The sequence below is a fragment of the Schistocerca americana genome, chromosome 4 (assembly GCF_021461395.2).
Source record: "Schistocerca americana isolate TAMUIC-IGC-003095 chromosome 4, iqSchAmer2.1, whole genome shotgun sequence".
Classification (NCBI taxonomy): Eukaryota; Metazoa; Arthropoda; class Insecta; order Orthoptera; family Acrididae; genus Schistocerca; species Schistocerca americana.
The window spans coordinates 172,990,959-173,015,565 of record NC_060122.1 but is presented as its reverse complement, the minus strand read 5'-3'; the positions used below and the strand labels follow the sequence as shown (position 1 = coordinate 173,015,565).

The 24,607-nt window shown below is 41.4% G+C and overlaps 1 pseudogene; it reads left to right on the top strand.

Annotated features, from left to right (window-relative positions):
• The first annotated feature begins 9,532 nt into the window (after window positions 1-9,532).
• LOC124614591 lies at window positions 9,533-9,650 on the top strand (annotated as a pseudogene).
• Window positions 9,651-24,607: the final 14,957 nt, after the last annotated feature.

Here is a 24,607-nt window from a genome sequence, read left to right as displayed (position 1 = left end):
GTGCCGGTCCCGCCACGGCTCAACAACTTATCGTTATCGCCACTATTAGTTTCAGATTAAACTGCAATTAACCTCTTAGTAGCGTTTCCGTAATGCACACAGGCTTAAGTAGTGCCAAAGTTCGTGGAACCCCTGTATCGCGGCAGTACGTCCAGAACTGGTACGAGCATTAGGTTACGTTCAGCTCGAGCAGGCATACTTATGATGTCTACTGCAGGAGAGATATTTTGACGGAGAAGGAACTTAAAACATAATAAAGTGAGTCGGCATAGATTCGGACAAAGAGTTTGCAATGACATACGCTGCTGAAACAGAAGGCGACGGATCAACAAAATTGTTCAAATGGCTCTGAGCACTATGGTACCTAACTTCTGAGGTCATCAGTCCCCTAGAACTTAGAACTACTTAAACTTAACTAACCTAAGGACATCACACACATCCATGCCCGAGGCAGGATTGGAATCTGCGACCGTAACGGCCGCGCGGTTCCATACTGTAGCACCTAGAACCGCTAGGCCACCCCGGCCGGCACGGATCAACAGACTCAGCTGTGGAAAACTGCGACATCCCCGGTGAATGATGTGCAGAACATCAGGACGAGAGTGACTTTCGAATGATGAGTCACTTCTAGGTAAAGGCGCTCGATAAAACTTGGAATATACGTAGGCTGAACTGCTCCAGTATCGTGAAGAAGGTAAGTGAAAGAAATACGATATGAGAGGAACAGAAATGACAGCTCTGTTCAAAAATAAGAATTACACCATGATTTATGATGTTCCCCGGACATTTCTAAAGTCGGCACATGGTCCTTTGTGTGGTGTGTGGTGTGGAAATCCATGGCTTGGAATGTGCTCCCACACTAGCCACAAAGTTGGTAGATAAGGAGTTCTTGCGGTAGGACGGTGCGTTCCACAACTAGCCCCGATGACAACTGTTGCATGGTCGTTGGTGCATGTGGACGAGCTGCAAGCACCCACACGTGCTCGATGAGATTTTAAGTCAGGCGAACGAGCAGACTCATCCTATCGCCAAACACCCTCTCGTTCTAATAGCTCGTCCATCTGCGCTCTTCGATTCGGTCGCACTTGTCGTCTATAAAAATGATATCAGAGCCGAACTCACCCCTGAAAAGCCGCACAAGGCGAAGGAGTGCAGAGTCATAATAACGTTGACCAGTGAGTGTATTGTGATTAAAGGTTTGGAGGTCAGTACCCCCTGCAACATTGCTCCTTCCCATACCAAAACACCTGGACTACGAAAACGATGGGCCGGCAGGGGTGGCCGAGCAGTTCTAGGTGCTACAGTCTGGAACCTCGCGACCGCTACGGTCGCAGTTTCGAATCCTGCCTCGGGCATGGATGTGTGTGATGTCCTTAGGTTAGTTAGGTTTAAGTAGTTCTAAGTTTTAGGGGACTGATGACCTTACACGCTGAGTCCCATAGTGCACAGAGCCATTTGAACCATTTGAACGAAATCGATGAAGATCAATAATGATCATGGATGCATTACGTGTTACCACGTATCGCCGTATAAGGGTACTTTAGACTCACTACGGAGTCTGAGTCTAATCTCATCCGAAAAACACGCGAAACCACTCCTCGTTGGTCCCGCTCCTACACTGAAGCCACCATCGCAAACGGTGCCTCATGTGTCAGTGGAACGTAGCGTGCTGGTCTTCGGGTAAGGTGACCATCCCTATACTGTTGCCGTATCGTTGTTGAACGTCAGGTTCCGTGCCTTGCAGTCCTGTTAAACGTGTTTTCAATTGCACCCGACGTTTGGTGTGAGTCCCTTGACGCGAGGTGCACAATGTAGTGGTCATCTACATCTTCCGCTGACCGCGGTCGTCACCTCCTCTACTTCGGGCAGAAGTACCTGTGGTTCCGGTCCCCAAGCACGTGAAACAATACTGCCATCAATACCAAACTACCGCGTGGGATTAGCCGAGCGGTCTAAGGCGCTGCAGTCATGGACTGTGCGGCTGGTCCCAGCGGAGGTTCGAGTCCTCCCTCGGGCGTGGGTGTGTTCAAATGGCTCTGAGCACTATGGGACTTAACTTCTAAGGTCATCAGTCCCATAGAACTTAGAACTACTTAAACCTAACTAAACTAAGGGCATCACACACATCCATGCCCGAGGCAGGATTCGAACCTGCGACCGTAACGGTCGCGCGGTTCCAGACTGAAGCGCCTACAACCGCTCTGCCACACCGGCCGGCCCATGGGTGTGTGTGTTTGTTCTTAGGATAATTTAAGTTAAGTAGTGTGATGACCTTAGCAGTTAAGTCCCATAAGATTTCACACATTTGAACATTTTGAACACATCAATACCAAACTCTTGGGCTTCACATGCCACATTTCGTCCTTTGTTTCTTTTTCCCGACGATTCTTCCCCTAGTGAAGTAATCCAAATGTTGTCTCCAGGCTGTGCTGTAATGAAGAACTCTACCACAATGCACCGTAACTTCTCGATGATTGACAATCACTATCTTTTCACGGTCCTTCAACTGCCTCGTGTGGCGGGGCCAGCCCCGTTTGGCGCTGTATTAATGCTAAGGTGGGATATACTGTACGTCCTCTTTCTGTTATTGTTGTAAATTGGAAAAGCACTCAGTGGTGCGTATTCGACTCGTAGCGTGTGACAGAGAACCATTTGTAACAGTTCTGAAATGTACGCAGATACTGCCTCTCCTCCTGTTCTTCTGGTGCAAACACGACGGTGCTGCCACCATGGATAGGAACTCAGTTCATTCTGTCGGTTAGTCCATATTAGGAAGTCATTCTGCATACAGTCTCTAATCTCCTGGTACGCATTGTAGTAGCAGTTCTGGATCTGTCCAAAAAATTAAGCTGTACACTGGGTGACAATATTTAAACCGACAAACTTTGGGAGGTTGCACGGGACACGTAAGCAAATGTTTTTCTCCAGTTGCGTATTTTCTTCTGAGGATTTTTTTAAACTGTTAGAGGGAGTTTTCTCTGGTTGAAAATAAATGAAACTAACAAAATCTGGGAGATTGCATAGGATAATGAAAACACTTTTTCTAATATGTTTTCTTGTGAGGACAAGTTTTAGTTCTTCATTACCTAGAGGCAATAAAATAAACGCAACACAATTACTTCATTTACCGGAGAGATTCGGAAATGCTTCTATTGAATTGCAAACAGAGGTTATATCCGCGGGTCACATTCTCTCTAGCGCGGCCAAAGACTACAGGAGTTTCGCAATTCCTTCTGCTGCTGCTACTATTCGGGCAACCAGAACCTTGTCTGATTCAGCATCGGTTTTTTAAACAACGTTGTACATCTGTCGGCAACCAAAAGAGTCCAGAGCGATGACATCAAGGGATCGAGTAAGCCATGGTACAGAACCACGACTGCCAATGTACTTTTCTGGAAACTATACGTTATAGAATCGAATACAGGGTGATTCAAACGTGCAGGCGCCCCATCATACTAGAACCATGTGCGATGTCTTGCAGCGAGTGGCGCGTCATCCAGCAACACAGGCAATCCTGTGGCGAGGAAATTGAAGTAGCACATGTCATTTAATGGCCTAGGTAGCAGCTATGGCCCGGTTAAATAGTTACAGAAGAAATACTTCACTTGATCGACGAAAGAAGGAAATACAAAAATGTTCTCGGAAATTAAGGAAATTCATGAATACAGAAATACCAGTCGCTTAGGAATGAAATAAATAGGAAGCGCAGGGAAGCTAAGATGGAATGGCTGCACGAAAAATGTGAAGAAATTGAAAAAGAAATAACTGTCGGAAGGACTTACTCAGCTTATAGGAAAGTCAAAACAACCTTCGATGACATTAAAAGCAGGGGTGGTAACAATAAGAGTGCAGTGGAAATCCCACTGTTAAATGCAGAGGAGAGAGTGGGTAGGTGGAAAGAATACATTGGAGGCTTCTAGGAGGGGAAAGAATTGTCTGATGTGACCGAAGACGAAACAGTAGTTGACAAGGAAGAGACAGGGGATCCAGTACTAGCATCAGAATTCAAAACAGTATTGGAAGACGAGATCAAATAAGGCAGAGGGTATAGATAACATTCCATCAGCATATAAAATCACTGGGGTATGTGGCAACAAAATGGCTATTCACGCTGGTGTTCAGCACGTATGCGTCGGTAGCAAGAGTCGACAAGTTCGCCTTAACCATTGGGCTATCCCAGCACGCTCCCCGGACGGATCCAAACTTCCATATGTCACAGTTTTGTCTGTATTCTGTATTCTGACTGATACTGTGATTCTGGCGTAGAGAGATATGTACAGTTGCAGCCTTGTTTTTAGGCATGAAATACCATATTGCATTTCCTGTGCTGTTTCAATGTGCTCTGTAATGTCCTTCCAGTATGGTTTCAGTCCATTATGGTCTCAGTCTAGTCTCCCACCGCCGAAAGCAACATGCTTTCAGTCCGAGTCACAGTACCTAGACGAGAGCTTAGAGCAGATCAAACTTTTCTTCAGTACAGTTCCAACACAAAATATCATTGCGCTTGAGCTGCTCTTAACCAATCTCAATGGGAACATCCGAGATCATAGGGGAATGATCTTCGCTTCGGTTAGGAATCAGTACAGAAACTCACGGAAGAAGCAAGAGGCGAACTGCACTGTCAAGGAAGGCAGTAACAGCATCCAGCCGCAAAATCAGGATAGTAACTGGAATAATCAGAGACTAAGGCACTATGAGAAGAGGCCCTGCCCGGGAAATGAAGTAAAAGATCACTATGTGTGACGCCAAAGGAGTAGAAATTATTGAGATAAGAAATCTTGCCCTATATCTTAGTCAACTTATTTAAGTATCTAACGAGGAGAAAGCGAGCTCCGGCAAGAACCAAGTCCATCTTAGGTACAATAAAGCGCTGTTAGTGATAGGATTAAGTATCATTTTGTTTCTTTTGTGTATTTATCGGTTTCTTTGTGGTGACTGTTTTTGTGCATATGTTTGTGGCATTTTTAGACGAGCCACAAAAAATGACTAAATGCATAGGATGTCTGATATAAACACACCTCGCGATTTTCTTTTGGTGCAGTAGCGAAACTGCTTAGCACAACAATTCCATAGCCTTAAGCATAATACCAGTCCTGCAAATGTTCCAGAATGAAATGCAGAAACCATCAGTAAGATTCCATATCCTTAAGCATAATACCAGTTCTGCAAACGTTCCAGAATGAAATGCAGACACCATCAGTAAGAATCATTGGCAGATCCTGATGAAGCATATTTAGTTTTTTTTCTATGTGTCTATACAGGCAACGACATACTGTGTCGTCGCTCTAACACTGTTTCTTTTGTTTGGTGCCTCATCTCACGTGTGGTCCACGTCGTTTGTAATTTTAACTTAACTGGTGAGGTAGTAAGGCCGCCGACCTTGCCACTGTGGTAATACCGGTTCCCGTCAGATCACCGAAGTTAAGCGCTGTCGTACTTGGCTAATACTTGGATGGGTGAGCGTCCGGTCTGCCGAGCGCTGTTGGCTAGCATGCACTCAGTCCTTGTGACACCGATTGAGGCGCTACTTGATTGAGAAGTGAATGCTAGGGTGTATGAGTAAACAGTATCGTAAATTTAATAGCTTAAATTCAGTACGTGTAGTTGTTAGTGACAGGTATCCCGTTTGATGTAACACATCTGTTTAATGTTGGAAGTGACGTTTTTCTCCTCAAGTATGACTAATCAGGTCATCTAAGTCAGGATCTGAAATTGTTTTGTTATTAAACCGTGACTTGCTTGAATCTATTCAGAAAAAATAACCTAAAGGAAATATCTCAAAATTTCACTTTTTCATTCGTAGCAAATTTCACATTATGGTCACTTAGTGCTGTGATAAACAGGATGGGTGGTCACAAAATTTGAGATACTGAGTGTTAAGTCTGTTACAGAAGCAGATGGATTAAGGAAGAAATGACAGAACAGCCAGCTGGATAGATAAACAGTGCGACCTAATTCCTCTTCTCTCTGGTCTGTGCAGCCTTTTTTTAGCGCTCACGGCCGAATCAAAGACAGTCGCCTGCACCATTTCTTCACGGCGGACAGCTTACCACCTCAGAGCTGTCAACGGGCACAGCAGTCAGCGAGACCCACACCACACGAGTGGCAGCTTCTCAGAGAAACCTCCACTAAGTGTGACTAGTTAATGGAACGAAATCATCCTTCAGGGAGAAGCAAACTTCTCGTTGTCAATGGGCACAGTAAAATCCTGTAAAGACAATACAAGCGTAAATTTGATAACATATACACAAGAAATCGCTATCAGTTAACAATACGACAACATAAGACGCAACTTGATATAAGACACACAATATGTGGAGCTATTTGATTGATAAGTGAATGCTAGGGTATATGAGTAAACAGTATCGTAAATTTAATAGTTTAAATTCAATACGTGTAGTTGTTAGTTACAGTATCCCATAAGACAAAAACAGCGTAATTTTGTGATTTTTTATATTATGCACAAAGGTTTTGCTCATTTTGTTTAAATAACTTAATAATCAATACTTACTAGTTTCTAGATTCCATTCGAATTAATTTTGTGTCCTTTACAATCAGAGTAAAGCAGGTGTGTAAATTTGATAAAATTAACTCATGAATGTTGTCACTAATTAACAGTGTAATATGATGCTCAATACTATGTAGTCACTATATTAATTTTTTGAAAAATTCTTTTAGTTTGGAGTTTTTTGTGCCAAAATTAAGGTGTTACACCTTTGCTAGCTTAAGAAACATTTATTGTTATTGTCAATAGATTCCAATGTGGGAATACTTTATTTATCATCTTGTTAACGAAAAATAATGACTAGATCAATTTCGCTTGTATTTTATTTTAGTTTTAGAAACAAACTTTGTTGATTGAAGTATACTAATTTATCTCAGAAACTATATCAAGCTATCTCAATGTGGAAAAAAGTACTTCCTAAGTCAGTACTTTTGTGATTTTTTATACTATGCACACAAATTTTGATAATTTTGTTTAAATAACTTAATAATCAATACTTACTAGTTTCTAGATTCTATTTCAATTAATTTTGTGTCCTTTACAATAAGCTATCACTGTGGTTGTGACAGACCAATGTGGGAAAATACTATTTTTTGATTCGGTTAAACAAAAGTAGTTAAAAATATAATTTACATGTTAGAGAAGTTTTATTTGCTCAGATCGCAGTAATTAAATCTATTGAGTACTAATTTTGGCAAATTTTAGTTGACATTTAACACGAAAAGAGGTAGTTATACCTTACGTACCAAACGTATTCAGTAACTTTTGCGAGTGGGTATCACAATTATGTTTTTATTATTTGACGTATCACGCTACATTACTGTTAAGATTCAGTGAGGTGGGCTCCTCTAAGTTCATGAGTTGATGGCAATGCACTTCTTGGAGTTACTACAGTATTTGATGTACGTATAAGACCTGAAGATGGCAATTAAAATTTGCCGAAACTAGTTGTCAGTATATACAATTACTAGGATCTGTGCAAAAAAAACCTTCTCTAACAAGAAGACTATGTTTTTCATAGTAAGAGATCGCTCTTCTACTGAAAGTGTCAGGCAACCATAAAAGTAACTAATGCATCAAGTTCCCTCAAATTGTACACACAGCTGTGTTTGACGAAACATGGAATTTTATTTTATTATTTTAGTCAAGAACATGTTCATTGTAACAAGCTAGAACTGCTACAAGGCTGAATTAAAAAATTAATTCTATAATGTTTTTATGGGATGCAGTTTCCTACTTTGAATTCGTAATGGTTTTTTTTCTAACTCGGAAGTTCTATGTACGAGATTAATGTTCCTTGTTCATACTCAGATTCTATTTATTAATCAAGAATCAATAAGCCAATTATGCTCTGCCATGCTCTGTATCTTAAGGAAGAGTCGTTTTACGGGTTTAATCAGTGTGAGTTAGTCCATTTTCTGTAATGTCAAGGACATGTAATGAATGGGGATTACTATTTGGGAGTTTTTTCTTCATTTTTGACAGGGACAGAGGAGTGAAGTGACGTTACTGTCACATATCGCAGTTTAGATTTCACTTCATTTTGCTGTTATTATTTAGTAGTTATGTTTGTGGCACTGGAAATATGTACTCAGAGAGGAAGCTTGGCACCCTCCTAGCTATGCAGATGGGCCCCATATATGTTCACGGGTACTCCTTTGTCGGCAGAGGACAGCCTATGAATGTCATTAGGTAAAGCACGTCTCCCTAGTGAGCCAGGCTGTGGGCTGGCCCACTGCCTTTACCTGAACACGAATGGCACCGGTCCGATTGCTGGACAATGAACTCCGCGCCCACCTTGCCACCCCATGGAAATAATATGAGAATGACACTTACGCTTTTCATCGTCAGTCTCAAAGCTGCTATCACTGCAGTGACGGTTGACTAACGTGGAAGAATCGGTTCCGTTTCGTTCCAAAAATTTCATTTGTCCAATGAGCTTTCATGATGACACCGGTCAAAGTTGCAATGCTTCATCCCAGTGCCAACCTCATGATGGTAAAATGTAGGCCTTGTACACAAAAGTGGGACAGGAAGAAGGCTCTTTTTGGGCATTTGGGGAACGAAAGACTGACAAGCTTGGGGAGATTCACTAATGGAGCGTCGGAGATGGGAGCTGACAGCCATTTGGACTGCTTGGCACGCATTGCCGATGTTGAGGAGATGTAAGTTTTTACTACCCGCAGCAGTAAAATCTGCAATGTGAGCAACTCGCTTCTCTTATTTTTCTCTTAAATAACTGTTATTGCTAATTTAACTCGAATGTGCATTTTGTGAGATGCACTGATAAGGAAATGTTGGTGCTCTATTCTCTTTGTGGTCTTCCTTTCCTCATAGTATTAACGTCACTGTTTATCGAAGTGATATGGGATTATTTTAATCTGATGTAAGTGATAACTTCTGATTAATCTTTTTGGAATTTAAGAGAAAATAGACTTCTGTTAAAGGCAGATGTCGCTCGGGCAAAAGTATGTCAATGTGCTACAATGCGGTGGCCTACAACCTTTTGATTTACAATAGTATTAATCGCAACTAAATTGAAAATACTAATTTTATGGATATAAATTGAAACGTTCAAGCGTATTTAAATTTTACAGTTAGTAGTTTAACATGGCGAGGAATAAATTAAAATGAAAAGAAATTGGTGTCTGCAGGAATCTAACCCTGGCCTAGAAATTAACACTCTTTGCTGCAGAACGTTCTCCCACGGTTGAGTTACGACAACAAAGCCTTAAAAATTACTTATACTCTAAGCTTACACAACGCGCTACACTCAGTTCCAAAAAAAACTACTCACCTCTTGAATTCAGTACTCTGTGGCAGATGACTCACTCCATATTAATTACTTGTTCAGAATATTATCTACCTTTCCTAAAACCACCCTTGGATTCAGCTAAATTACTCTCCTGTGTTTTTCCTACTCTGCTTCGTATAACGCTGAAAAATGTGTTATATGCTACTGACAGCAAAGAAATTCCTCTGTTGCTGTTAACATATTATTTATTGTCTCTCTTATATAATAGATGTGGCAACGGCCTTGCCGCAGTGGATACACCGGTTCCCGTGAGATCACCGAAGTTAAGCGCTGTCGGGCGTGTTCGGCACTTGGATGGGTGACCATCCAGGCCGCCATGCGCCGTTCCCATTTTTCGGGGTGCACTCAGCCTCGCAAAGGCAATTGAGGAGCTGTGTATCTTGAAGTTTTCCCGGCGTATTGAGGAGCGTATTGAGGAGCTACTTGACCGAATAGTAGCGGCTTCGGTCAAGAATACCATCATAACGACCGGGAGAGCGGTGTGCTGACCCCACACCCCTCCTATCCGCATCCTCCACTGAGGATGGTCCCAGTAGGCCTGAAGACGGAGTGCTTATATAATGGATGTGCAAAGGCTACCTTCCACTCTCCTGGGAGTTTTTGTGTTTTCCGTTTTATCAATGTTTAGTATCAGCTCATTCTTTATTTTTGGTAGAAACCATTTGAAAAGGTCGTTACAACAGCGTCTTCTCGACTAGTTTTTTAAGGTTTTCTTTGATAGTTGGAAGTAAACCCTCCTTTAGATATTATGAGTATTTTGTTTTCGAGTTTATTGGTTCTGCACAATTAAGAAGCTGATCAACATACTTTGCAACTGTTTAGAAATTTTCGCTGTAACGGAAGCCAAATCTGTGAGCCTCATCATACGCCCCTCTGTTGTTAGCTTTAGATTTGAAGTAAACCTAATTCTTTCAATATGCCTTTCTCCTTCTAAAATAATATATATAGATCATCTACAGAAAATACTTTCACACTAAATTTCGTCGTATGCTCTCTTGTTTTACCACCATCTAGCTTAAATATTTTGATTTTACATATATAAACTGAACTGTTAATTTTAAATTTTATAATTAATAGTTTAACACTGCTAGGAAAAAAAAAAATAAAAAGAATATAGAAGTTGTTATCAGCAGGAATCGAACAGAGGTCCACTAGATTACTTGTTTGTGCTATAGACCACTCTCCCACAGTGCCACCATCACAATGGATTTTTAAAAAGAACCTCATACTCTACCTTTATACAACAGGCTACACGCATTTTCAAAGAAAATTACTCACCTGGTGATGTGAGTAATGTCGTGCCCGTAGTACCGGAAAGGATGACGTCCCATTAGAGCATGCGTAGTAAAAAACAGGCAGCTGCGTCTCTTCTCTGAGTTGATCGTAGTGCGACTGGCCGTCATTTCAGCACTCAAGACTTTTTACTAGTTATAGTAGAGAGAGCGCTATAAAACACGTTTCTGTCCGTTTTATTTGTATAGCAGGAGCATTTTCAGAGAAACTGCGTAATTTTATTGCAATTTCCAGCTGGCATTCGAAGGGATATGGCGTAATTTTAGTGTGATTTCCGGCTCGCATTCGAAGCGAAATGGCCTAATTTTTGTGCGATATATACAGTGTGCTGTAGGACATTAGCATATGATAACCATCCGCCACTGCTTGGCTCCTTTTCAAGCTGCTATAATTGTTCAACAATTTTACTTCTTAGGTGGTCCGTTAACAAATAAATATAACAGTATGTACCATCACCTTGTGCTTAGCTGTGTCGGCACAGTTCTTGTGTACAGTGGATAAGTAAAATGATAATTCGTCTATTATTTTGAGAAAGCATTGAGCTTTGCACATGCTCGATTATGAAGTTTCTCGATGTTGGTGAATAGCACTTTAAAAATATAGAAAGTATTACTTTTACTTCTGTGACTTTTCCCATCATCATTTCGTGAGATATCTATTGTCTGCCTACCCTGGGAACCTTGTCTTTAGGAATTTTAACACTAATACTCTCTGTAAAGCGCAACAGCCCTACTGAAGCGTCTGCCGCTAGCACCTTATGAGCGTTTTGCAAGGTCCGCTTGTATAATTTTTTTATCACCCAGTAAAGAATTAATTTCGTAAGTGGAGAAAAAGTTAATTTCAAATTATTGATGAGTGATGGGACAAGGGCAGCAAATGGGGGGAATTCTTATTATTAATGAACGCGGAAAGAGTCGTTACATATCGTCACCTAAGAATTTCCGAAGAACCACCCAGATCCGAGTTCCATAGAACGCAGAGCTCATAAGACTCATGAACAAGCAGCGGAGAGACAGAGCAATGAGGCCAATCTGCATGAAGTCGCTAACTGGCTATTACTGTTGTGAGCGACGTGTGGGTGCTATTCTGTCATTCTGCGCAACGGATTAATCTGAGATGTACCCTTTATCCTGTGGCTCCTGCAAGATGCAATTTCCACCCCCACACTACTACAGAAGTCAGACAGAGGCTCCTAACGTTCTAAAGGGAAATGCCCGAAAAACTTTCAGCAATAATTATCTTCTGGAGTCGTCCGCTGTAAGGAAATGACACAAAAATTCAAAAAATTTCTTACGTAACTAGTGGGATACTTGGGTACTGGAGTAGTGCTAGTTAGTGTAAGATAAACATGAAACAAACGAAAATTATTATTGTTATTACTATTGTTATTTTTTGCAAAAATTCTGAGAAATCACAATAGCACTTTTAGTTATGAACTGAACAAGTTTTTTCCGGGTTCTTTTCGGAATGTGAAGTTACCTCTAAGGGATTGTTGTTGTTGTGGTCTTCAGTCCTGAGATTGGTTTGATGCAGCTCTCCATGCTACTCTATCCTGTGCAAGCTTCTTCATCTCCCAGTACCTACTGCAGCCTACATTCTTCAGAATCTGCTTAGTGTATTCATCTCTTGGTCTCCCTCTACGATTTTTACCCTCCACGCTGCCCACCAATACTAAATGGGTGATCCCTCGATGTCTCAGAACATGTCCTACCAACCGATCCCTTCTTCTAGTCAAGTTGTGACACAAGCTCCTCTTCTCCCAATTCTATTCAATACCTCCTCATTAGTTATGTGATCTACCCATATAATCTTCAGCATTCTTCTGTAGCATCACATTTCGAAAGCTTCTGTTCTCTTCTTGTCTAAACTATTTATCGTCCACGTTTCACTTCCGTACATGGCTACACTCCATACAAATACTTTCAGAAACGACTTCCTGACACCTAAATCTATTCTCGATGTTAACAATTTTTTCTTCTTCAGAAACGCTTTCCTTGCCATTGCCAGTCTACATTTTATATCCTCTCTACTTCGACCATCATCAGTTATTTTGCTCCCCAAATAGCAAAACTCCGTTACTACTTTAAGTGTCTCATTTCCTAATCTAATTCCCTCAGCATCACCCGACTTAATTCGACTACATTCCATTATCCTAGTTTAGATTTCGTTGATGTTGATCTTATACCCTCCTTTCAAGACACTGTCCATTCCATTCAACTGCTCTTCCAATTCCTTTGCTGTCTCTGACAGAATTACAATGTCATCGGCGAACCTCAAAGTTTTTATTTCTTCTCCATGGATTTTAATACCTACTCCGAACTTTTCTTTTGTTTCCTTTATTGCTTGCTCAATATACAGATTGAATAACATCGGGGATAGGCTACAACCCTGTCTCACTCCCTTCCCAACCACTGCTTCCCTTTCATGTCCCTCGACTCTTATAACTGCCATCTGCTTTCTGTACAAATTGTAAATAGCATCTCGTGGTCGTGCGGTAGCGTTCCCGCTTCCCACGCCCGGGTTCCCGGGTTCGATTCCCGGCGGGGTCGGGGATTTTCTCTGCCTCGTGATGGCTGGGTGTTGTGTGATGTCCTTAGGTTAGTTAGGTTTAAGTAGTTCTAAGTTCTAGGGGACTGATGACCATAGATGTTAAGTCCCATAGTGCTCAGAGCCATTTGAACCATCGCCAAAGATGACAACATCATCTCTCTGCAGACATTCGTGTGAAAGTTGTGTCCAACAGAACTGCAGCAAAGTTTCTTTGGTAATGGATTGTTACAAAGTTAAGTATTTCTTCTTGTTCTTATAAAATGGCAAACGAATGCTTCACAAAATATATTGAACAGATGGTCAGCTGCATACGTTAAAAATGTGAAAATCCGGTGTGCTGAATGGTTAAGATAGACATAGCTGAGCAAAGTGAAGAGTGGGCCTAGAATGTTGCGAAGAGGCGTATCATGAGAAAATAGCAGTTGGGCTTGCGGAGAATGAAGAGGGATGCTGTTTCAGACCAAGACTTGTGATGTGGGTGGAGAGGAGTGGAGAGGAAGGAAGCTTTGTTAAGGCGGTGTAGGTAGGGATCTCCTAGATGTGATACGTTTTATGGTCTGGTAATGGAAGACGATTAAAGTTTCGTTGGGAGAGGATGTGGAGAGTGAGGAAGTATGGTGTCGGGAGAATGTGATGGAAGAGGCGCAGCAGATTACCAGGAGCAGTGAGCATGGGGAGGGGAGGGGCATAGGAGTTGGATGGCGACGAGTTTAATGTTAGCATCAGATATTCAGGAATTTTCTGGATGGAAGAGGGGGGAGGGGAATTTGGTGGAGGATGCGAGTGGGGAAGGGTAAGCGGATTCGAAAGGTTAGGTGGAGTGCATGGCGTATGAGGATCTGCAGGACGTGAGAAAACGAAGGAGAAGCGGATTTCCATTCCACATTTGCATAGCAGAAGATGGGTCGGATCAGGGATATATGGGTGTGGAGGACTGTGGAAGGGTGCAATCCCCATGTTCAGTTAGTTAGTAGTTTTAGTAATTTTAGTCTCTTGTGGGTTTTCTGTTGAATGGTTAGTAGATGCGGTTTCCATGTTAGTTGGCAATCAGATATGAAGTGTTTTAGTGTGACTTGGATAGGTCGTGGTAAGATAAGTCGTGGGGATGGGAGCTGCAGGTATTTGGCTTATAATTATTGCCTGGGTTTTGAAAAGGTTGATTTTGAGGAGCCACTGTTTGTAACAGGTGGTGAACTGTTTGAGATGGAGCTGGAGGCTTAGTTGCAGTTTCTGCAGGATTGTGTTGAGGGCGAGGAAGGCGATTTCATCAGGAGGAGGGGGCTGTTAACGGTATGAAGGACATACAGATGAGGAGAGAGGACAATACCTTGGGAGACAAAAATGGCGGATTTACAGTTGTTGATCTGGTGGGACAGGAGATGAGTAAGGCACTGGATTGGATCATCAGGGGAGGAACTGGGATGGAAGTGACATTGATGTTCAGGAGTGGGTACGAGTTATTCTAGGTTTTTATGCTGGGAATGGATGGGCTCAAGAACCTTTCTAAACCCGGAGTTGTGGCTGAGGGACAATAGGAGGAGCCATCAATTGCAGGTTTGTTAGGTTTTCAGGAAGAGGGGGTCTGGAGAGGTTTTCCACAGCTCAGGGTAGAAACTCATCTAAAGGATTATACCCTAACTGTGATTAGGATTTCTAGAAGGAGAGATGGCATTCTTTCAGATTCTGTAGTGACCGTGCGGTTCTAGGCGCTACAGTCTGGAGCAGCGAGACCGCTACGGTCGCAGGTTCGAATCCTGCCTCGGGTATGGATGTGTGTGATGTCCTTAGGTTAGTTAGGTTTAATTAGTTCTAAGTTCTAGGCGACTGATGACCTCAGAAGTTAAGTCGCATAATGCTCAGAGCCATTTTAACCCAAATCCCTAAACACTCTGAAAGGCCATCTTGATTCCGTCGATATCACACTTATATAGGCCTCGTTTCTCATTAGCTGCTGAGATAATGGCACTGTCTATGTAATGTTCAAGAACCCGGAATACAAACATAATTTATTTCTTGATACAGCACAAGTATACATAATGTTTCACTTGAATAACTTCTTAGTCTTTCAAGCAATGCCTGTTAGTAATGCTGTCTCATTAACGCAACATGAACTGATTGAACTGACAGGAGGGTACAAAAAGAAAGAAACCATAATGGTAGACTTGGTACATCAGTTGATAGAGCACCATATCTTCTGAAAATACGCTTAAAATAATTCCACAATACAGAGAGTTAACGTAAAGAATGACCGGGAGAATGTGAAGCTCCTGAATTAGCTAAAAGCTGCTTGGGGTCAGAAGATGCACGACCAGCGGACTCTACCTACTGATTTTAAAAATCTGATAGCAAACATTACTGGGTATATTCATCTCAGTGGAGATTCATTAGTGTAAAGTAAGTAAACTTTAATCAATTATTCACACCGCGAGAAGACTTCGACTTCTCTTCGGTACATCTGTGACGAATGCATCAGCCATTGCTCCATATCAGATTGCTCAAGCTGCCTGCCTAAGCACTGAGACATTCTGCTCAGCCCTTGATCCGGAGCATTCTAAATCTACATTGTGTTGTTTAATATGTCACCGGCACACTACTAGAGAGAAATTATCTTTGACCCGTGTGAGCACGACGATTAAAATCTTTTTTAGATTAAATCGAAGCTATTTCTGTTTACAATATCAATTCGACGATAAGGATTATGAAGGTACGAACGAATAATAATAAAAATAATAAAATGGCAATATTTTTGGGTAATTTGGGCAGTCAATCTCTGTGTACAGGGTGACAATTATTGAACTGTATGAAAAAAAGAAATTAGTTACAAAATATGGCGTGCACACAATTTATTCAACTTGTAAATGTCACTACAGATATTCGGATTTAGGTTATGACATGTTCGATATCCCTGCCATCATTGGCAATGAGGTGGCTCAGATGAATAGCGAAATTCTGCATGACCCACTGAAGCATCGGAATATCGACGCTGTCGATGACCTCCTGAATGGCTGTTTTCGGCTCAGCAGTGGTTTTGGGGTTATTGCTGTACACCTTGTCTTTTATGTAGCTCCACAAGAAGGAGTCGCTTGTGTTTAGATCCGGAGAATGTGGCTGCCAATCGAGGACCATGGCAGTGGCCCCTGGGTACCAGAGAACCAGAATTCGGTCCCCTAAGTGCTGCTCGAGGACATCAATCTCCTGCTTCGATGGGGACGAGATTCGTCTTGTATGAACCACATCTTGTCGAAATCAGGGTCACTTTGGATAATGAGGAGGAAATCATCTACCGAAACCTTAACGTACCCTTCGGAGGTCACTGTGTCATCAAGGAATATCGCACCGATCATTCCGTGACCGGACTTTGCTCACCACACAATCACCCGTTGAGAGCGAAAAGACTTCGTGATCGCGAAATGCGGGTTCGCAGTCCCCCTAATGCGCCGATTTTGCTCATTGAAGAACCCATCAAAATGAAAGTTGGCTTCGTCACTAAACCAAAGGCTACTAATACCCATCATGTCCCGCGGCCAACCGTGCAGTTTGAACGTCCTAACGCAAACCGTTCGGAAGTTATGACGATTTTATTTCATATAGCTCAACAAGCGTTATCATGTATATACCTTTCAGCTATAGAATAGAGAACAGTATCAGAGACCACATAAGGTGAAAGTATTTTCTATAGTAAGAAAAATACTAACATACAAAATATAAGCCATTAGACATAAAATAGATTTATGTAAAATTATGTCTGGAGCAGTGCTTTATATGAGTGCAAAGAATGGACTGCCTTTGAAAAATTGTGTTACAAGAGACCGTTGAAGAGTGAGTGAGTAAGAAATGAATTATTTCCAAAAAAAAGTAAACGAGGGAAAAACTCATAGCAAAGAACATAATGAATAGAAGAAATAGAATCATTGAACACATACTACATTAGTCTTCATGAAAATTAAAATTAAAGGGATGATGGAAGAAAACAATCGTAGAGGAAAGACAAACATGAGTATACAAGGTACAGGGCACGACGATGCGTTCGAACTGTGTGTATTTCATCACAAACAAATTCTGGCCGGCCGAAGTGGCCGTGCGGTTAAAGGCGCTGCAGTCTGGAACCGCAAGACCGCTACGGTCGCAGGTTCGAATCCTGCGTCGGGCATGGATGTTTGTGATGTCCTTAGGTTAGTTAGGTTTAACTAGTTCTAAGTTCTAGGGGACTAATGACCTCAGCAGTTGAGTCCCATAGTGCTCAGAGCCATTTGAGCCAGCCAAATTCTGCACAGGTTAAGGAAGGTTACTGCGAAGAAGCCTTGGGAAACAAAAGAAATGTTCCAGTTGATCGACGGAAAAAGGAAATACAAAAATGTGTCGGCAAGTTCACGAAAACGGGAATATAAGCCACTCAGGAATGATGTATGTAGCAAGTGCATGGGAAGCTAAGGCGAAACGGCTTAACGAAAAATGTAAAGAAAACACTGTCGGACGGGTGGACTCAGCATGTAGGAAAGTTCAAAACAGCCTTCGGTGAAATTAAGAGTGCATTGGGAATAGCGCTATTAAACGCAGAGGAGAGGGCGATGGGTGGAGAGACAATATTGGAGGGCTTTCCGAAGAGGAAAACTTGTCTGAAGACGTGACTGTGGATGAGAGCCGATACTGAAGACATAGGGAATAGTTTAAAAGAGCTTTGGAAGGCTTGCAATCAATTAAGCCAAAAGGAATGGATAACATTCCTGTGGAATTTCTAAATTCATTGGTGTAATGGCAACCAAGTGACTTTTAAGTTTAGTGGGTAAAATCTATGGGGTTGGACTTTCGGAAAAATATCACCCACAAGATCGCGAAGATAATAAAGGCAGGTAAGTGCGAGCACTTTCGCAACTTTCGCACATTCTGTTTAACGGGTTGTGCATCCGAGCTGTTGACAAGAATAATACACAAAAAAATCGAAAAGAAAACTGAGATCTGATAGATAAGGATACTTTGGGTTAAGAAAGTGTTAGACTGCCAGAGAGGCAGTTTTGACGTTGCGGTGGATAAAGGAAGGAAGACTGAACAAAACCAAAGACACGTTCATAGGATTTGCTGACTTGGAAAAGAGTTCAACAGTGTAACAAGATCCAAGACGTTCAAAATTCTAAGAAAAAGAGGAGTAGGCTGAATGGAATGTAGAGTGACGTACAATTTTTGCAAGAACCAATCTGGAAGAATAAGAATGTAGAATCAAGAACGAAGTGGTGTAAGTCTGGGCTGTAGTCTTTCGCCCCTACTGTTCAACGTACACATGGATGGAGCAATTACGAAAACAAAAGCAAGGTTCAACAGTGGGATTAGAATTCAGGATGAAAGGGTGTCAATAATAAGATTCGCGATGACACTGCTGTCATCAAAAGTGGAGAAGAATTAGAGGACTTTTGGAATGGAGTGACCAGTTTAATGAGTGCAGAATATCGATTGAGGGTAAATGGTAGAAAGACGCAAGTGACGAGGAGTAGGAGAAATGGGATTAACGATTAACTTATCACAATGCAGAACACTAGGGCAGATAAAGTGAAGGAATTCAGATACCCTGCAACCAAAATAACATACGATGGACGAAGCAAGGAGGACATAAAAAGGAAATAAAGAAAGGCAATGAGGGCACTACTTTCGTAGAGAAGTCTGCTAGTATCAAATGTCGGCCTTAATCTGAGGAAGAAATTTGAGAGAATGTACGTTTGGAGGCCAACATTGTTCGATAGCGCATCACAGTCTGCGGGAGAACCGGTGAGGAAGAGAATCAAAGCATTTGAGACGTAATGCTACAGAAGGATGTCGAAAATTCCGCGGAAAGAGGAAGGAATGCGAAGGTTCTCACCAGAACCGGCGAAGCAAGTAACATACGCAAAACTGGGACAAGAAAAAAGGATAGAATGATATTGTTGTTGTGGTCTTCAGTCCAGATACTGGTTTAATGCAGCTCTCCATGCTACTCTATCCTGTGCAAGCTTCTTCATCTCCCAGTACCTACTGCAACCTACATCCTTCTGTATCTGCTTAAAGTATTCATCTCTTGGTCTCCCTCTACGATTTTTACCCTCCACGCTGCCCTCCAGTACTAAATTGGTGATCCCTTGATTCCTCAGGACATGTCCTATCAACTGATCCCTTCTTCTAGTCAAAGTGTGCCACAAATTTCTCGTCTCCCTAATTCCATTCAGTATCTCCTCATTAGTTATGTGAGCTACCCATCTAATATTCAGCATTCTTCTGTAGCACCATATCTCGAAAGCTTCTATATCTTCTTGACCAAACTATTTATCGTCCACGTATCACTTCCATACATGGCCACACTCCATACAAATAGTTTCAGAAGCGACTTCCTGACACTTAAATCTATACTCGATGTTAACAAATTTCTCTTCTTCAGAAACGCTTTCCTTGCCATTGCCAGTCTACATTTTATATCCTCTCTACTTCGACAATCATCAGTTATTTTGCTCCCCAAATAGCAAAACTCATTTACTACTTTAAGCGCCTCATTTCCTAATATAATACCCTCAGCATCACCTGATTTAATTCGACCTCATTCCAGTATCCTCCTTTTGCTTTTATTGATCTTCATCTTATATCCTCCTTTCAAGACACTGTTCATTCCGTTCAGCTGCTCTTCCAGGTCCTTTGCTGTCTCTGACAGAACTACAATGTCATCGGCGAACCTCAAACTTTTTATTTCTTCTACATGGATTTTAATTCCTACTCCGATTTTTTCTTTTGTTTCCTTTACTGCTTGCTCAATACACAGATCGAATAACATCGGGGATAGGCTACTACCCTGTCTCACTCCCTTCCCAACCACTGCTTCCCTTTCATACACCTCGGCTCTTAAAACTGCCATCTGGTTTCTGTACAAATTGTAAATTGCCTTTCGCTCACTGTATTTTACCCCTGCCGCCTTTAGAATTTGAAAGAGAGTATAACAGTCAACATTGTCAAAATGCTTTAAGGTATCAATAAATAACTTCCGTGTTAGGAGAGGGAGCTGCTTTGTGATGGTCAGACGTTGTCGACCGGAACCATTACTAAGAGTATGCCTGCGTCATGTTCCCACGCAGTCCAACATGGGGCCACTGTGCCATGTGAAATGAAATGTCGTGTGACGAGGGCCTCCCGTCGGGTAGACCGCTCGCCTGGTGCAAGTGTTTCGATTTGACGCCACTTCGGCCACTTGCGCATCGATGGGGATGAAATGATGATGATTAGGACAACACAACACCCAGTCCCTGAGCGGAGAAAATCTCCGACGCAGCCGGGAATCGAACCCGGGCCCTTAGGATTGACAGTCCGTCGCGCTGACCACTCAGCTACCGGGGGCGGACTGTGCCATGTGAATGCACTACAGCCGGCCGAAGTGGCCGTGCGGTTAAAGGCGCTGCAGTCTGGAACCGCAAGACCGCTACGGTCGCAGGTTCGAATCCTGCCTTGGGCATGGATGTTTGTGATGTCCTTAGGTTAGTTAGGTTTAACTAGTTCTAAGTTCTAGGGGACTAATGACCAGCAGTTGAGTCCCATAGTGCTCAGAGCCATTTGAACCATTTTGAATGCACTACAAATGTGAATATCGCGCGGTTCGACCAGCTGGCGAAATGGAGACTACAATGGGCTTTGTCGTGTGATGAAAACGCTGTCTCACAGGAGTAAGAGGCATATCCGTATCCTTCACATTGATCACTTAACATCTGACATTGTTCACGCCCATTTTATGCCCTACCAGGCCTCAAACCCGAACAACGCTAATGACTCTGGTGGCCACTCTACTCATCACGGAGAAATGCAATTCTAATCATGTACATTGGTTTGTGCTTTTACACAGCTACAGTCACACGCGTCCATGTCTTTTAATTGTTTTACTTTGTCCGGCAATCTAGTTGTTGGTAACTGGGAATCTGTGGGCAGAAGGGCGACTGTTCGATGTACTGCAGATGACCTGCAGTGTGCTGTAAAAAAGCTTCTGTAGCCAAATGAAATAAAATCATATTCACCATAAGTTCGGAGGTAAATGGAGTCCTTCTCAGAATAAAGGGAAAAAATGAGCTGTCTGGAATCAGGATACACAGTTATCCAAATATATCGGTAATGTTACAGGACGATGACAGCGCTGTTCATATTGAAAGTAATGGCTTTTTGATTAGTTGATGTTGAGAGCTTGTCTGGAACAGTCTAATTTGTGATGAGTCGAAGTAGTGGTTTTCATTGGAGAAGTCTGTGTCCGCTACCGAGCAGATGGTATGAGAAGACATGCAGTAGGTACTGTACATTTCAAATAGGAATCGGAACTGTAGAAAGGTCATAAACACCTAAAACATATGAAAGCAATGCCACTGGAATGTGAACGTGTAGGTCGTTGTCGAACGTAGACCCAGGGCAACAGAAAAAAATACCGATACAGTGTTGTGATAAAATGAGCAATCACTTAGTCGACAGACTAGTATACAACAGGATGTTGTAGTCTATTCTAAACACATTCTAGTTCAAACTTACTTTCTTTAACGTATAGGAATTACCTTTATTGCACGAAATCTTGCTGGAACTGTGATAAAAAGCGCTCTTGAAGTAGATGCTACAGATACTGGGAATGTTCAGAAACGAAAGCAGGTGGTGCACAGAAAGAAATAGTGTAAAGTATGTGCTAGAATCAGGCACAGCGAGTTAAGTTTATTGCTTCGCAGAGAAAACAATGTTAGCAATAGAATTAAACGGAAACTTTCTTTTTTGAAATTGTTTATTTTTTCAGTCAAATCGACAAAAAAGTTTCTGCTGATCATCAACGTTTCCAGCTTCCTAAGCATCATTAGAGTTATGTCGTTTCTGTTACAAGAATAAATAACGAAGTTAATTCACTAGCCGTAGCTGCCTCTGTAATTTTTTTACCATTACAGTAATCACAACTGGAGTTCATGCGAAACACCTGTAAAGGACCCCAGATGTCCTCTACATATGACTGAAAACACAGCAGCGTTATTTCAGCTCTTGTGTAAATACCTACGCCACAGAATGAAATAAAAGCCGGAGGTGGTTGGCATGTAATATTCAACTGGTGTGGTAATTCCAGGACTTGAATTGAGTTTATGTTTCATTCCGATATATTTTTTAAATTACATCAATATTTCACCAGACTCCATATATGCGAAACTACGTCTCCCTTCACTGATATAGCATTCCATTTGTTTGTTTCGTAACAGGAATTAAACTTCTATAATTTGCTCATTAATACATATGTAATGAAATTAAATTTCGTTCCTAACCAACAATAGTACCTAACGATATTGTGAGCAAAGATTCATGAAAAAAATTATAATAACTGGACTGCTAGGAAATAACTGGAATGCTAGGAAATAGAATAAGATAAGCAGTTCTCATACTGCAAGTATATGCCTCTAAAACCGTAGGTACACATAAAAAATGTAATTGGGAACAGCAAATAAGATCAAGAGAACAAAGGAATAGCAAATAATCGATTGTGAAGGGCTTTTAGGATCGAATTAAATGGCCGTTGCAGCATCAGGTTTCTACGTCACATACAATAGGTGGGAAACAGAATAACTGGAATGCTAGGAAATAGAATAAGATTAGCAGTTCTCATACTGCAAGTATATCTACCCTCATTGTCACAGTACGGTGGGTGGTGTGTGTTATGCTGGATATGTGCTTTCCCTTTGTACCCCAAATTATTTGTTTCTTTAGTTTTACTCTCCTTAACTTTCCATATCTTTATAGTGCATTAAAAGTAACTTTAATATATGGAATGACATCTTGAATGAAGTTATTAGTTAAAGCGTTTTCACCTCTGTCATCGGTATGGGCTAGAGAGGTCCAAAATATAAAGCTCCAATTTCAGTTGAGACAGAAATCCCTTCTTTCTTCGTGTATTTAAAAGTGATTTGGAAGATATTGGTGTTTTGGCCTTCATTTTTTTCTCATCACTGCTTTACATATTGTTAGAATTATCTTAGGTACTATATGCTTGTAATCAAGCAGAAAATTTTGTTTTATTGACTTCTGAGTATATTACATTAGAATTCACTGGAAAAGTAACGGATCTGCCTTACTGACTCTCCCATAGTTAAACGTGCAAGGAGACACACTGCTACTAACTTATTGTATACAGGTGTGAAGTCAAAAATCCATCTGCGCATTGTGAGACCTTTTTAGATTGTGTCGAAAATTACACTCATGCTAATGTTTATCAGTTGTGTTCAGTAAACAAAAAACACTATTTGTGTCGTGTATTAATATAAATGTACTACTACAACATTACAACATTTCGAAAAATCTTTATTTATTAAACAAAATATCGAACATTGTCACGAATTCGGAGGATAAAACGCTTCGAAACAGTTTGTGTCTCCGTCTGTCTACAGTCATACTGCAGTATTTTTACAGGAAAAGTATGCAGATATAGATGTACAGGTGGCTGCAACACGAAATCAGGTTAAGTTATTTAATGCCACGATTGAGTCAATACAATTGATGGAAGCAGAAAAGATGGGTATTAACAAGACAGCAATTCTGCAAGATTTTCACCTTTAGATTTATGGGGTACTGAGCCAAGGTAGCGACAAAACTTATAGGGGAGAAATCGTCTTAAGATTTCTTTACTGGTTTTGTATATCCTCCTTCTAAGAGGCTCTTTCACAGAGGAGGTAAAAGTCTTGTTTCCAGTGGGATTATATCTGAAAAGTAAAGCCGTTTTGCCCTTGAAGGAAGAGATTTACTAAAAAGCTATAACACAACTATAGCTGACAGGACTTCCTTGTTATCCGAGTGGAGAATTCGCAATATATATGGTGAAGTAAGATGCAGTTTCCGTTGGAATGACATTCCTCGCCTTAAATTAATCCGAACGACAAGAAAATAAACTCTGAATTCACCAGAATAAATCTGAACCACTTCCGGAAGTAAACAGATGGTCACATGATTGCCGAACGTTTTCTACGAGTACAAGACTGCAAATTCTCCATTAGATTGACATCAGGCAGAATATGTCTGGTCACCTGGTGCGTTGCTTGAACTAGCAAGCACTGCGGAAGCTGACGCTACAAAGACGCGGTGGCGCCGGCTGCCACCATATTTACTGGGGACATGAACACCTAGTATAGGCCAATGGATTTTATTAGCATTTCTGTAGCCATGGTTTGGGTCTAAAGCATAGTAACGAATAATATCCAGATATCCCAACTACAACTCAAACATCATAAACAGAAAACAAGAAAAACCATTTGAGCAGCTCTCCTCATCAGTATCTGTAATAGGATTTTTTTTGCCTTAAGGAAACCTGAAATGAAAAACTCATTCACTGGAAGTCATTCAATTCTTTAGCAGCTTCAGATGCTGTCAATACGATGAATAAATAATATTCATTTCAATATTATACACTTTAAAACAGTTTTCATTATGAATGCTTTCATTTGGAC